The sequence below is a fragment of the Periplaneta americana genome, chromosome 10 (assembly GCF_040183065.1).
Source record: "Periplaneta americana isolate PAMFEO1 chromosome 10, P.americana_PAMFEO1_priV1, whole genome shotgun sequence".
In the NCBI taxonomy this organism is placed as follows: domain Eukaryota; kingdom Metazoa; phylum Arthropoda; class Insecta; order Blattodea; family Blattidae; genus Periplaneta; species Periplaneta americana.
Genome location: NC_091126.1, coordinates 20,044,946 through 20,061,116, shown reverse-complemented (window position 1 = coordinate 20,061,116; position 16,171 = coordinate 20,044,946).

Below are 16,171 nucleotides of genomic sequence, written 5' to 3'. Positions count from 1 at the left end.
CTGAAAATAACGTCTCGAAAGAGCGAGGTAAAGAGACTTGGCAATGAGAGAGTCATGATTCGAGGACCAGGAACTTGAAGGGGAATCAGCCAAACGGAAAGCTACAAGACGTAGACTTCTAGGGGGAGGGAGATGAAGGAACTGGGTTAAATCTTTAATGATTAACTGCTGGAATAGGATTCAAGTAACTGTGTCATGCACCATTAGCCGAGTGATTAGTTTAACCCACATACCACACCAAAGAACCAGATTAAGTTACCGGAGAAATTATGAATAAGGAGTTTTTCATTATAGGAAAGGGGAGAAGGGGGCAAATTTGAACAGTTTTTATATTTACATTTTTTATTCACATTAATTACCAATTTTTTTAACTTTAAATGACACAGAATTATAAGACATTGCATAATAAACAACTCAGAATTTTATATTTTGCAGAAATTTCATATATCTGAAACGTAACTTAAGTCAGAAATAGTAATATACGTTACAAGAGCGGTATGTTGATGTTTTCATGTTCGAGGAAAAGATTGAAAAAGCTCAACTACGTTTCGCTTTTTTAATTTCCGAGAACATGAAAACAAATATACCGCTCGTGTATCGTACATTATTTTGTGCGAAGATCGTTTATTACATACCTGAAAGACGAATTCCTAATTAGTTGCAATGAAATCTCCATGTTGGTTTCTGTTTAATGACGGCAACTTCGGAAAACCAAAATATCTTTCTTCAACGTTGTTGCTATAAAATGTTTTCTGTGTTTAGTATACTCCAGCAGGCCGTGATATACTGTACGTCTGTCTTTTTTTTCCCCAGTCTATAAATACGAACTTAAAACAAACGGTAAGGTTATTTAATGATTTATTTTTCATTTTAATATTTTAACAATATTATTTATATAACATATTGCAGTAATAACATCGGAATCTGGAATCTTGTTGATTTTTTCACGGCTTCCTTAATGTTACTTGTATCAGGAATGCAATAAGTTTCGTGGAGTAATAGGCTTTACTTAATTTTTGCAAATATTTAAAAACAATAATTAACATTGCAATTTAGGTGAAATTGCAGTGGTAAGTTTTCAATTTATAATTATTACTATGTTAAACGTCTCTAAAAATAATATGTTAAAAGCCTAAAGCAGTAAAATGAATGTCGCGCTTAAGCGGTAAGAAGAGGGAAATTGTTATGTGTGTTACGTTGGGAATATTGAATGTGGTATTTCACACTTACCGCGTATTGGTTCTGTGCGGAAAACAAGCAAATACGCACGATCTCGCACAAAAAACTTTTCTAACATGTTCAAAACTGCCCTACGTATGGGGTACCTTTGAACAGGTATGGGGCACTTTCGTACAATATCCAAATAATCTGTTAAAGAGCTAATTAAAGAAAAAATGTAATGTAAATATCACTACTATGATTACATTATTAAAAAAAAAACCACTGAAGTCCACATCAAAGTGTTTCATTGTATTGTACGAACAATTCCTCCCGAATTCTCCAGTTGTGTGAATTTTATGACAAAACCACTTTTCTCTGTCTTACTGCAGTCATTAGTTTTAGGATATGTAAAGTTCCACGTTTGTCGAAACCTCTACATAAACCTGACATTGTCCATCTATCCCTTTCGCTTGTCCAACATATAGAACTTTAGTTTCTTTTGTTGCATATTAGGGGAGAGTCGGGTAGTATCGGACATCGGGTAGTATCGGACACTGCGTTTCTTTCATCTACCACCATATGGTAGTACCTGAATGACATGGTTACGTTTCTCTATGCGACATCACAGAAACGTAACCATGTCAATCAGGTACTATCATCGTGTGGTAGATGAAAGAAACTCACTGTCCGATATTACCCGATATCCGATACTACCCGACTCTGCCCTACGTCAGAAAAAATTTCCTCGGTGGCGCTATAGTCAGTACGCAAAGCTCTCCCATCTCGCGGAGTGTCTCAGGTTCGGTTTATTGGAGTTGTTTCTCACTCTTTGTGGGTGGACGGCAAAGGCAGACCACATTGAGCCATGCAAGATTTACAATACCACTTGCAAGGACGCCTACCATTTAATTGATAATTCTTTCTCTCAGTACAATCAATCAATCAATCAATCAATCAATCAATCAATCCAATCAATCATCCATCAATTCATCCATCATCCATTCATCCATCCATCGACTCATTGATTCAGTCATACATCGATTCATTGATTCATTCATATATGAATTCATTCATTCATTCATTCATTCATTCATCCAATCTAAGTATTACAGTTTGGTACCTTCAAGAACAACAACGTGCTTCGTAGAATTACAAGCATTTGAGCTTGAGAGTACTTTTATTTTTGTTACTAACACTCTATCTTCTTAAAAAATGATTTATTAATGAAATAATGATGCAGCTCTTTAGAGTAATTAAAAGGCATGATATATTAGCAACTACTGTTTTAGAGGTAAGCATTTTGAGTTTAAAATGTAAATATTACACTAGAATGTAGACCTATGTAATTATTTGCTCTTCTCTTTAGTAAGTAATTGTAATTTATTTTATTTTTGCATTTCTTTACACACCTGATTTCATATTATGCATTACACTTATTTCGTTTGTTATTACTATAGATTGACAAATCGAACTGAAACCCTGACCGAGTTACTACGTGAGCGCTAGATGTCTTGGGGAGGAGCAAGTGAGAAAGCACGGGGGGGGGGGAAGGGAGAGAGCACTATGCAGTATGTACTTGCAGGTCCACTCACAGTTTGTCAAATCTGCTAACAAAAGCATTAAAAGGTTGACTAGTTGCCTGCAATGCTAGCATAATGGAACCTTCCTAGCCGACAGTCGAGGCAAAAATGAAGAATCCGTTATTGTGGTAATACTGGAGAGTGGTTCTTCTATTGGTCGCGATGCCCACACACACCCTCTCAGATATTTACGTGGTGATTGGTAACTGAATGACGAGGAGCGAGGGAGAGAGAAGAAAGAAAGAGAGAGATTCCAGAAGTTGGTGTGTTTTACGAGGTTTCACTGGAAGTTGTCAAACTATAGTGTCTATTTGTCCATTTATATATTAGTTATGAAGATAAATGAACTGAAGTGTCCAATCAAGAATTGTAAACCTATATCAAGGAAACACATTTTTTAATAAGACAAAGTAAATTTCCTTCAATTGTTACACCGTTTGTGTACTCAGAAAACGTCGCTTTCATGTATGATGAAGTGCGCCTGGTGTTCTGTCTAGCCTGCAAAACATAAGAGGTAACCGGTTGAAAATCGAAAATTCGGTCGGATGCCCGACCTTAACGGATGTTCTCTAAAGCCTGGTTCACAATAAACCGGAAACGAGAATCGGAACGAAAACAAAAACGGTAAAATTGTTAAAATGCGTACATTTAAATGTAAGCATTCACAATTAACGAAAAGCTTGTCGGAGCCCGGGATCGGGAACGGAGAGTTGGCCAAGTTTCAACTTTGGCGTTCACGTTTCCGATCACAGCCCACAAGATTCATTCTATTGCCATCTAAAAGCTATTTTGTCGTCGTATATTTTGTAGCAAGAAGACCGTGACATAACCTATGCATTATTTTGTTCTGTGCTCTGCATCATGGAGCAAGTTTTATTTGATGAGATTCTAATATTGAGTGTTGAAGAAAATCCTCACGTATACGATAAGCGGCGCGCCTCGCATAAAGATGAGAAAATGAAGGAGAATAGGTGGCTTCCAATAGCTGCATCATTGAACACCGATTGTAAGTGAATCATATTTTATTACTGTATTGGTTGTATTACAAACTACATATTCATGCTTCAATTTAATAACTACTGTTGTTTTCATTTTTGTTCTATTACAAATGTTTCTTCTCTAATTATTTTACGTTATGGTAGACTTAAAATAGGTTGTGATAATAAAGATGCATGGGCATATTTATAGTACCGTACCTAATGAAATATTTCAGTTGAAATTTCGAAGTTGGTTAACCTGTGTTTATGTTGGCTGCCTTGTACTCATGAGAGAACGCCATTGGTCAATTATACACAAATAACATCAGAATGCGTAATATCGATTTTACATATCGTTATTGACATGCATATCGATATGCATAGTCGTCTACGTTCTCGGTTTATTGTGAATAAAAAATTTTCATATTCACGTCCTCTGCTTCTCGTTTTCATTCTGGTACTCGTTCGCGGTTTATTGTGAACCAGCCTTAACCGGTCGAATCTAAACCGATTGTAAGTACCATTTTGCAACTCTCTAATAGGAGCTACGACATGATAACCCTTTAAGGGAAGACTCCACTGAAAGTCATGAAAATTTTTCCAAATTTTTTTTTAGCTATTTCACTTATTCAGAATTTATATTTTCATACCCCAAATGGATTCAGCTCAATTCTGATTACAAATACTCGTATGTTTACACTTTTTAAATTAAGGCTGGAAGGGTGCGTGGAATTTAAAGAGCTGTCAAAATTGTTTTGGATAGAAGAATTCTTTTTTAAAATTCTGATTACAAATCTAGTAACTTGTTGTTTGCTCCCTGAAGTTACTAGATGAATGTAGCGGAGGAGAATATTAATTTACATATATATTCATTTTATTTTCAAATCTATTTTTCTGTGTTCATTTTTGTTGATTCAACACCAACTTTCTTATGCCAAATATTAATCAATCTGGATGAAATGTTTACTGCAAATATTTATGAGATAGCTACATGTTTCTATGCATTTATTTTGTGAGAAATGCTGCTAGTTTATTTTATTAATATTTTTCTTAATGCTGCTAGTTTATTTTTCACAAAATAAATGCATAGAAACATGCAGCTACCTCATAAATACGTGCAGTAAAAATTTGATCCAGATTGATTAATATTTGGCATAAGAAAGTTGGTGTTGAATCAACAAAAATGAACACAGGAAAATAGATTTGAAAATAAAATGAATATTTATGTAAATTACTATTCTCCTCCGCTACATTCATCTAGTAACTTCAGGGAGCCAACAAAAAGTTACTAGATTTGTAATCAGAAATTTTAAAAAAGAATTCTTCGATGAAAAACAATTTTGACAGCTCTTTAAATTCCACGTCCCCTTCCAGCCTTAATTTAAAAAGTGTAAACGTACGAGTATTTGTAATCAGAATTGAGCTGAATCCATTTGGGGTATGAAAAATTAAATTTTGAATAAGTGAAATAGCTAAAAAAAATTTTGGAAAAATTGTCATGATTTTCAGTGGAGTCTTCCCTTAACGGAGCGGAATATATCGTATAATAGATCCTTACGTTAAAGGAATACGTGCACAGATTCCTTTACGAACATGAACATACATCACCAAATACGCCACTACTGAAGTCAACATAGCGTTAGACGTTTAGAGGGCGATGAGTGTGAGAGAATTGTCCAATGTTAGGTCGATCAATTCGTTTTCTCATAAATTTCCCGCCCTTAATGAGCCAGACAGGATTTGGAATTGTTAGCTTAATTGCCATGTTTGTAAATTGTGAGACGTATACAGCGGAAATAAAAGTTGTCGGCATTTAATCCGAAACCCAAACTGCACAAACAGTTGCTTGTTGCTTTGTTTGTCGAGAGACTAATTGGGATGGAGCGCGCTGCAGTGACAATGCTGAAGGTGTCAGTTCGCGTGATATCAGAGGGAGGGCGAAATGCAGAACGTCTCTGCCTTGTGATTACACCTCTAAGTTTGCAGCCCCTGCAATCTTGATTTGCCATCAGAATATACGGAATATATACACAGTAATTCAGTGCAGTCATCTCCCGTTGTGCACGATTTTCTACGTTTTGCTAATATACACAATAAATCCAAAGAGTTTGCAAATAAATCACTAGTACGTCCAGTAATGGAATATGGGTGCTGCATGTTGGGATCCTTACAGATTAGAACATATTAAGACACTGGAAAAGATTAAAAAACGGGCTCTTAAGTGTTGTCGGAAAAATTCACCATTAAAATGGGACACACTCACGGACAGGAGAACGCGAATTCGATTATGCGCACTGTTCAAAACATACAGAGGTGAGCCTGCCTGGAGAGAAATAAAAAATAGGTTGCAGCCGCCAAATTACTCTTCAAGGAACGACCACTCATATAAATTGAGGGAAAGAAGGCAGAGGACGGACACTGAAAAGTTTTCTTTTCTCAATTGTACTATCAGGGACTGGAATGCTTTACCTGCAGACTTACTAAAGGCTTTACCAACAACCAGAAATGTATTTAAAAATATAGGCTTAAGGACCTTACTAATAGACGGCAATTATACACAGTATTTAAAGGGTGTAAATGATATTTTGTTATTGAAGTGTTGTATCAGTGAAGAATTATGTTGTGTCAGTGAAGTGTGTTGTATCAGTGAAGAAGTATGTCGTGTCAGTGAAGTGTGCTGTGTAAGTGAAACGTGTTCCTGTCAGTGAAGCTTTATAGTTTATAGTGGCAGTGCAAAGAATTTGAACAGTGAAATGTTTTTGAAGTGTTAGTGAAATCAGGATAGAATCAGTGAAATGTGTCGTAGTTCCAGTGCAGTGAGTGAGTTGACAGCGAAATGAGTGTAATGTTGAAAGATACTTGTGCAGATATAAACATATCATACTCGTGGGTTTTAGTTCGATCTTAGTTTTAAGATACAAATTAGAATATTTCAAATGTTATTTTAAGTGATCGTTTCATTTAATTTAGTATATTCCCTGTTGTTGTTATTATTATTATTATTATTAGTATTAATTATTAGTATTAGTATTAATTATTAGTATTCGTATTAATTGCATTTTTAATTAATAAGTTTATTATTGTCATTATTGAGTGTAATTAGTTACTACTGCCACCGGGTATATACCCATTGCAGTGTGAATAAATACATACATACATACATACATACATACATACATACATACATACATACATACATACATACATACATACATACATACAATAGCAAATATGAAATCTCTATTATGATTGGAAGTTCGTTAATTCACAACAAGATCTTTTGGAACTATTTTCATTACTGTGGAAATTAAAGAGAAAAACACTACCTTCAGAATGCCGGACATTCCATCATACGGCGAGGAGAGTATCTATTTCCCGTCTCCGTTACAATCTGCTTTTTCAATTTGTGTGAACCTCACACAGTATGTCCCGCGCAGCTCTGGGATATTTTATTAGATAGAAGTATTTCATAACATTGCAGGAGTACAATAATGTGTAGCAAGAAGGGAATATAATGAACTACAAAATCGAACTAACAAAGAGAGAAAAAGGTTTGTACGAAATACAAGGGAAGAGACACAGATAACTATGCTATAAGTTAATGAAAGTGCAAGGAATTCTGCGGAAGAAGTAAAAATTAACCATTACAAGAGTATGTGCTAAGGTAATTTTGCTTATAAATTTCACTCTTTATATTATTGTTACCATTATTATCATTTGTACTAATATTGCTGCTGCTGTTGCTCCTGCTATTATTATTATTATTATTATTATTATTATTATTATTATTACATATCGATATTTCAGCTTTGCTACCTTATCCATATAATGTAGTATGTGAATGGATTTAGCCAAATTTATTATAACGTAATGGTACTGTACATTATGCAACGAGCCTATAATGGTAGTAATTAAGACGCGAGTATGTTTATGAAACGAGCGCAAGCGAGTTTAATAATTTTCATACGAGCGTCTTAATTACCATTATAGGCAAGTTTCATACGACTTTTTATGGTCGACTATATTTCTAACTTGAAATTATTCAAAAGTATTCATGTTATGATTATGTAAGTGAGTAGCGAACTGACCTGAATTGTGAGATGTGCGCAGACGCGAAAGTATTGATTTTTTCCGAGGCCGAATGTCATTGACCTTGATATAACGTAGAGAATAAAATGAACATTAGTCTTGATATAACCTGGAAATTGATTTAGAATTGAAAAACGAGATTACAAATTGAATTTATTTCAATATTATTTACAATTAACGCTAATTATTATAGTAATAGAACATAACCTTCTGCGACAGTATTGGATTTCCAACCTCCGTAACTTTTCGCTAATTGTCTTTCGATTGCATATACGAGAATAATCGATACTTGCGGTTTTATAATGGTACAAAGGTGATTTGTCATTGGCTGAGCACTTGAACTTTAATGAATAGGCGTACTTTAATGCGGTGCATTAAAGGGCTACTACCAGGTGTATAATTACTACATTTCGGCATGGTCGAGCATAAAGTTTCTAAAAACTCACGAAATTACTAATTTTCGAAAGTTTTTGAGGATCAAACCTGCGAAGGATGCGACAAATGTAAAAGGAGTTACAATTTTTCCCAGCCGTTTTGTAATGAGGTGCAATCGTTATCCTCGGTGGTCTAGTGGTTATCGTTTATTTTCCACAAATTACATTTTTTATTAAAGCAGTAACTATCTGAGCATCAACGAAACGTAAAAGCCTACATCTATTTTTTTTTGCAATTGTGATAGATATTTGAAACCATACTTTTTTGTATAATTTTAGAGATTGGTTATTACGTATTTTTCCCGAAACATCATTGTATATATCTCTTCATTGTATGCAAGAAACAAAATGAGTAATATTGTTATCGCAGAATTGCAGGAAATTGCCAATAACACCCGTTGGATTCTGCACAAAATTTCTTTGCTTTACGTATGTAATTCCCTGTTGGACTGATTCGTTTGTGATAATGTAAAGAATAGCCATACACATAGACGGCATTCTAAAATCAAATTTTAGGTGTAAGGGACACTGAAAACATGAGAAGAGTACAGGGGAAAATAAATGAAATTCACAAATCCCTTAAGGATGCTGTCATCATCTAATGCAGTACATTACTTCAAAATTAATTGCTGTTCCTAATGAAAAAGTAGGAAAGAGTGAATGTTTCCATGATGAAAATTCTCTTTCACCAGTTTTAATTTAGTTAAAGTTCGCAGTAATACAGTAAATTACATGATGACATCACCCTTATGAGAATTGTGACTTTGTTTGCTTTTCCCGTGTACTCTTCGAGTATTCTCTCCACGGGCTCGGGTGAAACCCGCGGGCCTAGGCCCGGTCCGACCTGGCCCATGGATCGGGCTCGGGTTGAAATTCACGGGCGTCGGAAACTGCACACCAAAATTTTCTACCTGGATTTCGGTCATATAGGAACCGCACACCAAAATTTTCTATCTGGATTTCGGTCATATAGGAACTGCACACCAACATTTTCTACCTGGATTACGGTCATAAGGAAACTGCACACCAAAATGTTTTCTACCTGCTTTGCCAGTATATAGATAGGGTAAACTAGGGTCTGTTGGACAGTCGGGCATGTTGGACACTCTGTACTTTAACGTGTTACCTCGCCACTTGTGGGCACCACATTCTGCTAGAAGTCAATGAAGGATGTAGCCCCACTCGTGGCTATTTCCGTCATTGACTTCTAGCAGAATGTGGTGCCCACAAGTGGCGAGGTAACACGTTAAATTACAGAGTGTCCAACATGCCCGACTGTCCAACAGACCCTAGTTTACCCTACAGTAGTTTTAATTTACCAAACTATTTTAATTTTGTTCGAAATAGAGCGTCTGTTTACATCTGAAAGTGAACGGGGTAATTTAATACTGGTATATGACTGTAAATTTTATGAAGCCAAGGAATTTAAAAACTATGAAGTAATGTGGAGGTGTTGTGTTAGAAAATTCAATGCGAAAATTTATATCTTGCTGAACAATATGGAAGTTCTTAGAGAACGCGGTGGGCATAACATGTGGTGGACATTAGTATATTAAATCGCCAAATAATTACTGCAGCTAAGAAAAGAAAAGCCATCGATGTTGTTAATAGTAAAAGTATTTCATGCTATTTGTCAAATCTTGCGTGCTGAAAACCTGAAAGTGCGTGACATATTTCGAATAAAAGATAAATTATACAAATCGTGGAGGGAACTTCAACCTATTTGACCTAAATCGCAACCCGAAGTTCATGACAGACCGAGTCATTTAAACTTTATTACTAAACGAAGCGAAGATTTCGTTCTTTTCAATGACAAAGAGTCAGGGATTTCTTCGCTAAGGAACTGGTTGAGGTAAAACCGATAGGTACTAGACTTGAGAAATTTGCAGATTATTTACTAGAAACGTACATCTCCGAAGATGCAATTTTCCCTTCTTCTGTATGGGCAGCCATGACTACATCGACCTCTCGCACAACAAATGGCTGTCAGTCATTTCACACGCATTTTAATGTCAGTTTTTACAGCAATAATCTTTCGTTGTATAAATTCGTGAATCAACTTTTGGACATACAAACTGAGACTTATATTATTAAACTTAGAAGCAATGAAGAAAATAGCAGAAGTTTCAATGTAAAGCCAGCCAAATGCAAAAGAAACATATTTTGTAAATTGCGCAGTTTCCGGATAAGATTAGTAAAACCCTCGTTAATGAGTGTGCAGTATCCGGGTAGGATTAGTGTGTCCCTCGAAAAGCGGTGTGCAGTTTCCACGTACCTGAAATTCACTTATTTCTCGGGTTCGGGCTGGGCTCGGGGCTTCAAGAAACGCAAATCATGTTTTCTCTCGCTGATTATACAGAATTTTTAAAAAATACGGGGCATAATTTCAGGTTCGTATTTCCCACATGTAGACAATCAAAATAGTTCATTACAACATGTGTCCGGAAATGTTTCATTTCCGAGTTATGGCCTTCACAACATTGAAATTCACCGGAACGTTTTTCTTTCCGCAGGTCGTTGTCATTACAGAAGATGTTCAAAATGTCTACCTCCTGCTTGAATACAGACCTCACATCGATGTCTCATTGACCTGCGAACACGATCCCAAACTCCAGGAGTATTGCGTATGTCCTCAGAACATGCCACAATTCGATTCCGAAGGGATTCCAAATTAGGCACCGGAGACGAATAAACCAATGATTTTAAATGGCCCCACAAGTAGAAATCGAGAGGGTTCAGATCAGGTGAGCGTGGAGGCCAAGCAATTGGGCCACCTCTGCCTATCCATCGATCGATCAGGAAACCTTCGATCCAAGTACCGGCGAGCCGTACGACTGAAGTGTGCAGGAGCGCCATCATGCAAGAAGTGAATGTGTTGACGATTGGTCAGTGGAGTGTCTTCTAAAACATGAGGTATGGTGTTTTCCAGGAAGTTTGTGTACGCCTGCCCCGTAAGTCTGTTTACAAGTACATGGGGTTCAACTAATCGATCACCAATGATACCGGCCCACATGTTGAGGGATGGTGATGAGATGGAACAGTTGCACGTGGGTTTTCATACGCCCATACATGCTGATTGTGGAAATTTGTTATGCCATCTCGTGTGAACTGTGCTTCATCTGTAAATAATACTAAGGCAGGAAAGTTCGGATTTACACCACACTGCTGCAAGAACCAATGACAGAACCTAACTCGTGCAGGGTAATCTGCTGGTGACAGGGCCTGTACACGTTGCAAATGATAAGGATACAATTGATACTCTTTCAACAGTCTCCAGACAGTCGTATGAGGAACATTGACTTGCAACGCTACCCTTCGTGTGCTGATACAAGGAGTCATGTTCACAGCCTCCAGAATCTCCTCCTGAACTTCTGGAGTTGTAGATCTTAGTCGTCCCCTTCCCAAACCAGTAGAGTTAAATTTTCCATACTCGCACAGACGATAATGGAGAAGTAAAAATGTCTTCCGATCTGGACATTGTCGCTGTGGATACCTCTCCTGGTACAAACGACGAGCCAGCGCAGCATTGCCGTTCGCCTTACCGTACATGAAGTGTATCTCTGCCAGCTCTTGATTTGAATACATGTCGCACATTCTAACGCCTACACAACACTGAATGTAACCTTCGCCTCGGAATGAACTGTCAGAGTGCCCTCTTAATGTCTCCTTTGACGGCAATGACCTGCGGAAAGAAAAACTTTCCGGTAAATTTCAATGTTGTGAAGGCCATTACTCGGAAATAAAGCATTTCCGGACACATGTTGTAATGAACTATTTTGATTGTCTACATGTGGGAAACACATACGTGAAATTATGCCCCGTATTTTGGAAACACCCTGTATACGGATCAAATAAATATTAAGAAGATCTTAATGCATGCACGATTAGATATCCATCCGAAACCCAGCCAAATCCGCAGACTACTGGTATCGTAATTATTATTGTTCAGTCCGACTTCGTATTTCGCAATGATTTGATTCATACAAAATGATTATCCCAAAGCATTAAGTGAAGGACTTGAAACTGTGTCAGTGTTCTGATTCAATGTTCTTTTACAACCATAATTAATAGTTTTTGTCATTAGAAGCTTTGATCAATTACTCAGCTTGCTAGTGACAGCTGTATTTCAAATAACCTTTGGTTTTCGCTGTCAAACAATGCAAACGTTTTAATAACAGTACTCATAAAGTAACTATGAGCGCTTTATGGCAAATGCAATAGGCTGTCCAGGATGAGCTTAGAAACATGAAATTATTTGGGTCAGTTGGAGAACTATATGTAAATTGTAGGCAAAATATTTTCAAAATTCCTATCTTAAAAAATGAATAAGCTTGGTTTCGGTCGAGAATGAAGTAGGAAATTCATACAATTCAATAAGTGTAAAGGGACTGGTAGATATAAAATTTCACTTCGCAGAAAAAAGAATAATAACAGGATATATGAAATTTGCATCTAAAAGCTGAATTAAAATAATAATAATAATAATAATAATAATAATAATAATAATAATGGCTTTATTTAACCTGGCAGAGTTAAGGCCGTAAGGCCTTCTCTTACACTCAACCAGGATTGAAACTTGCTTACACAGTTGAACATAAAACTTGATCGGAATTAAGTAATTACATACTGATACATAATGAGATCAAAAGAGGTAGTTACATAAAATTTACCTCATAAAATAAAAAATAAACATAGTGAAATACATATTAATTCGTTAGAATCAAATACGAATCACATAAAAACAGAAGCCGATAATTCAATAAAAAAAAGAAAAATATACACAGTAAAAATAAAAATAAACACATTAGTATACATATTAGTATTAGATTACAATTAAGTAGGATTTACATAATTAAACCAGAAACCGACAATTGAATAAAATGTACACAAAAATAGATTAATAATAAAAAGCAACAACATAGTGGGATACATATTCGCATTAAGCGATAAATAAACACGATTTAGATAATAAAAATAAGAAACAAAAAAATAATAATAATAAAATAAAAAAAAATACAGTGGAACACATTTGCAACACGTTAGGTCTGGCAACTCATCATAAGATATTTTTCTAATTTACATTTAAAGGAAATTAAAGTTCGGCAGCCCTTGACTTCAGGCGGCAGAAAATTGCAGTGACGAGAAGTAGCAACAGTGAAAGACGAAGAATAAAAAGATGATGTGTGCAGTGGTATTTCTAGCGTGTTATCATATTGTGACCGAGTATTTAAGTTATGATACCGAGAAAGACTGTGGAATCGGACAGATAAGTAAGAGGGAGTAAAGATGTGCAAAATTCGGTATAAGAGAGAAAGGGAATGTAACTTTCTTCTCTCATTTAACCTGAGCCACAATAATTTATTGAAAGAAGGCGAAATGTGGTCGTAGTAGCGGACATTACAAATGAAACGAACACACACATTATGAACACGTTGCAGTTTCTGGGATAAATCCACCCTGAGATCACTGAATAAAGCGTCACAATAATCGAAATGAGGCATAATAAGAGTCTGTACAAGCGTCTGCTTTAATTTAGCTTTTATTCTTAGTAGTATTGAGTGGCTCGGACTGGTTAGGGACGACCCTTCAGCACGTCGGCTCGGAAGTGGCCTATTGCGCACGCCGAATTATGGGATGAAAAATAATGAGGTGTACCAGCCCACCGGCCGCATGAGACTCCTTACCCGTTCATCCAAAAGTCCCCCTACATACCCCCACCTTAAGTTCATATCTCCAAGGCAACCAAGCATCACAGGATCCATTCTAAGATGTCGAAGCGCCCTCGGAAGTGCTCTTAAGAAATGAATCCTAGCAGAGATATTTTGAAAGGTTCAGAACTCTGAGACGGTTTTGAAGAGGACTCCCCCCCCCCCGCAAACGGACGAAGACATGCGTCATGACCTGAATATGCCTATGGAATGAGATGATGAAAGTGAATGATATATGATATAGGCCTATGATATATCTAATTTTTGTTTCTATAGGAAAGAGGAAGAGAAATGGACCGTGACAATGAAATTTCCAACCCGGCATTTGCCTAAGTAACTGTGAAAAACAACGGGAATACCACGATCAGGTTAATCGGTCCGGAGATTTGAACCGCGGACCTCCCGAATGCTAATTCCTCCTTTACGCGTGAGCCAACTCCCTCGGTATAAAATTATTGTTACGTCATTTCTGTATTGGAGCCAGAGATGCCGAAGTAAAACTGTACCTCCAAATATTATTTTTGTCTGAAATGAATTACAAATGAAATCGAAAATAAATAAGTTTACAATTGCATAACTTTACTATTCTCCATATTTTCAAGTAGAACTATTTGTGGATCGACAGCGGCCAGGTAAAATAATAATAATAATAATAATAATAATAATAATAATAATGATTTATTTTAGCTGGCAGAGTTAAGGCCGTAAGGCCTTCTCTTCCACTCAACCAGCAAAAAGTGTATATACATATGCATGAACTTACAAAGAATCCAACAATTTGATTTAGATGAGAGTTACATGTATACAAAAGTTATTTACAAATTAAACAACAAAATACTATGAACTATTAATTAAACACTGAAATAAACTGTGTAGCAGAATTAAACTAAAATACATAGAATGTTAATATATTTCAAATAATATTAAGGGGAGTACAAGAACAATGAGAATACAAGCAGAACAGGAGGAATACAAGGAGAACGAGAGGAATGCAAGGAAAACGGGGGAATAGAAGGAAAACTAGGGGGATAAAGAAAAACGAGAATAGAAGGAAAACGAGGGGAATACGAGGAGAACAAGGTAATACAAAAACAACAAAAAAGAAGTTGCATTTTTAAGTGAAGTTAAGTTCCCCCAACTTATTCCTGTACATAGTGTTCTTCGTCAAAAATTTGCGAAATTTGAGTTTTATGCTGTGACAAATTTGTAGTAAATATGTACTTTTCGATTTTGAGCACAACGAAAATAGTCTTACTCGTGCAATTAGAAAAGGATTTCATTATTCAGAGTGACTTCATTCGAAAAGTGAAATAAATTAATCGCTGAATGTGAAAGATCTAGAAAACCGACTGATTTTGGCTGACACTACAAATTATAATTATCATTCTCGTCTTATGGGTGCTGTCATCTCGCAGTAACCATTTTTCAAACTGTAACACTAGAAGATTGTAGGAATGTTTTAACTCAACATATCTGGAGATGTTGGCCGATAATACGAGCATTCGTAAGGTCCGGGTTTCGAATCAGGATGCGATATTATGAATGAGACTTTCTTTGTAATAATCATCATCATTTCCTCCAAACAGATTCCAGGATAATACTTTAAAATTGACCGCCACCGTATCCCTCTTTATGTAACATCATCAATTATTAACTATCTCATCACTTCATCAATTCTGAATAATCCGTGCAGCTGAAATAAGCACAAAGTGCAAAGCAATAAATTATGTAAACATATCAGTGTTAGGATGAGTCAATATTTCTATAACTGATGGCTTTGTTAAATGTACATTAATGGAAACAGATCCAGCAATATTCTGGCTTATTTACACATAGGCCTATGGCTTTCATGAATTGCTTCTCCTATTTCGGATAAAATACAAGCAAATGTTTTCCCATATCCGTAAATCGCATTTGCATCAATTACTATATCCCAATTCTCCTGTGTGTAACTTATCCATAGATGCGGTCCACCAAGTCAGAAAATATCTCTCGTGGATGGGCGATTGTTGACCTGCGCCATATCCCAGGGCATATAACCGCAGGACTGCGAAATTGACCGTCCATAGCATGTTATGTTCGAGATAAATTAATTATGGTTGGAACGGGATACTTCCAAGATAATCTACCCGTAGACCGTCTTTGTCTACCACGATTTGAGATCATACAGGCGTGAATTTGAGGATAGGTCTTCACCGTGAAACGCGAAAAGCTTAACTGTG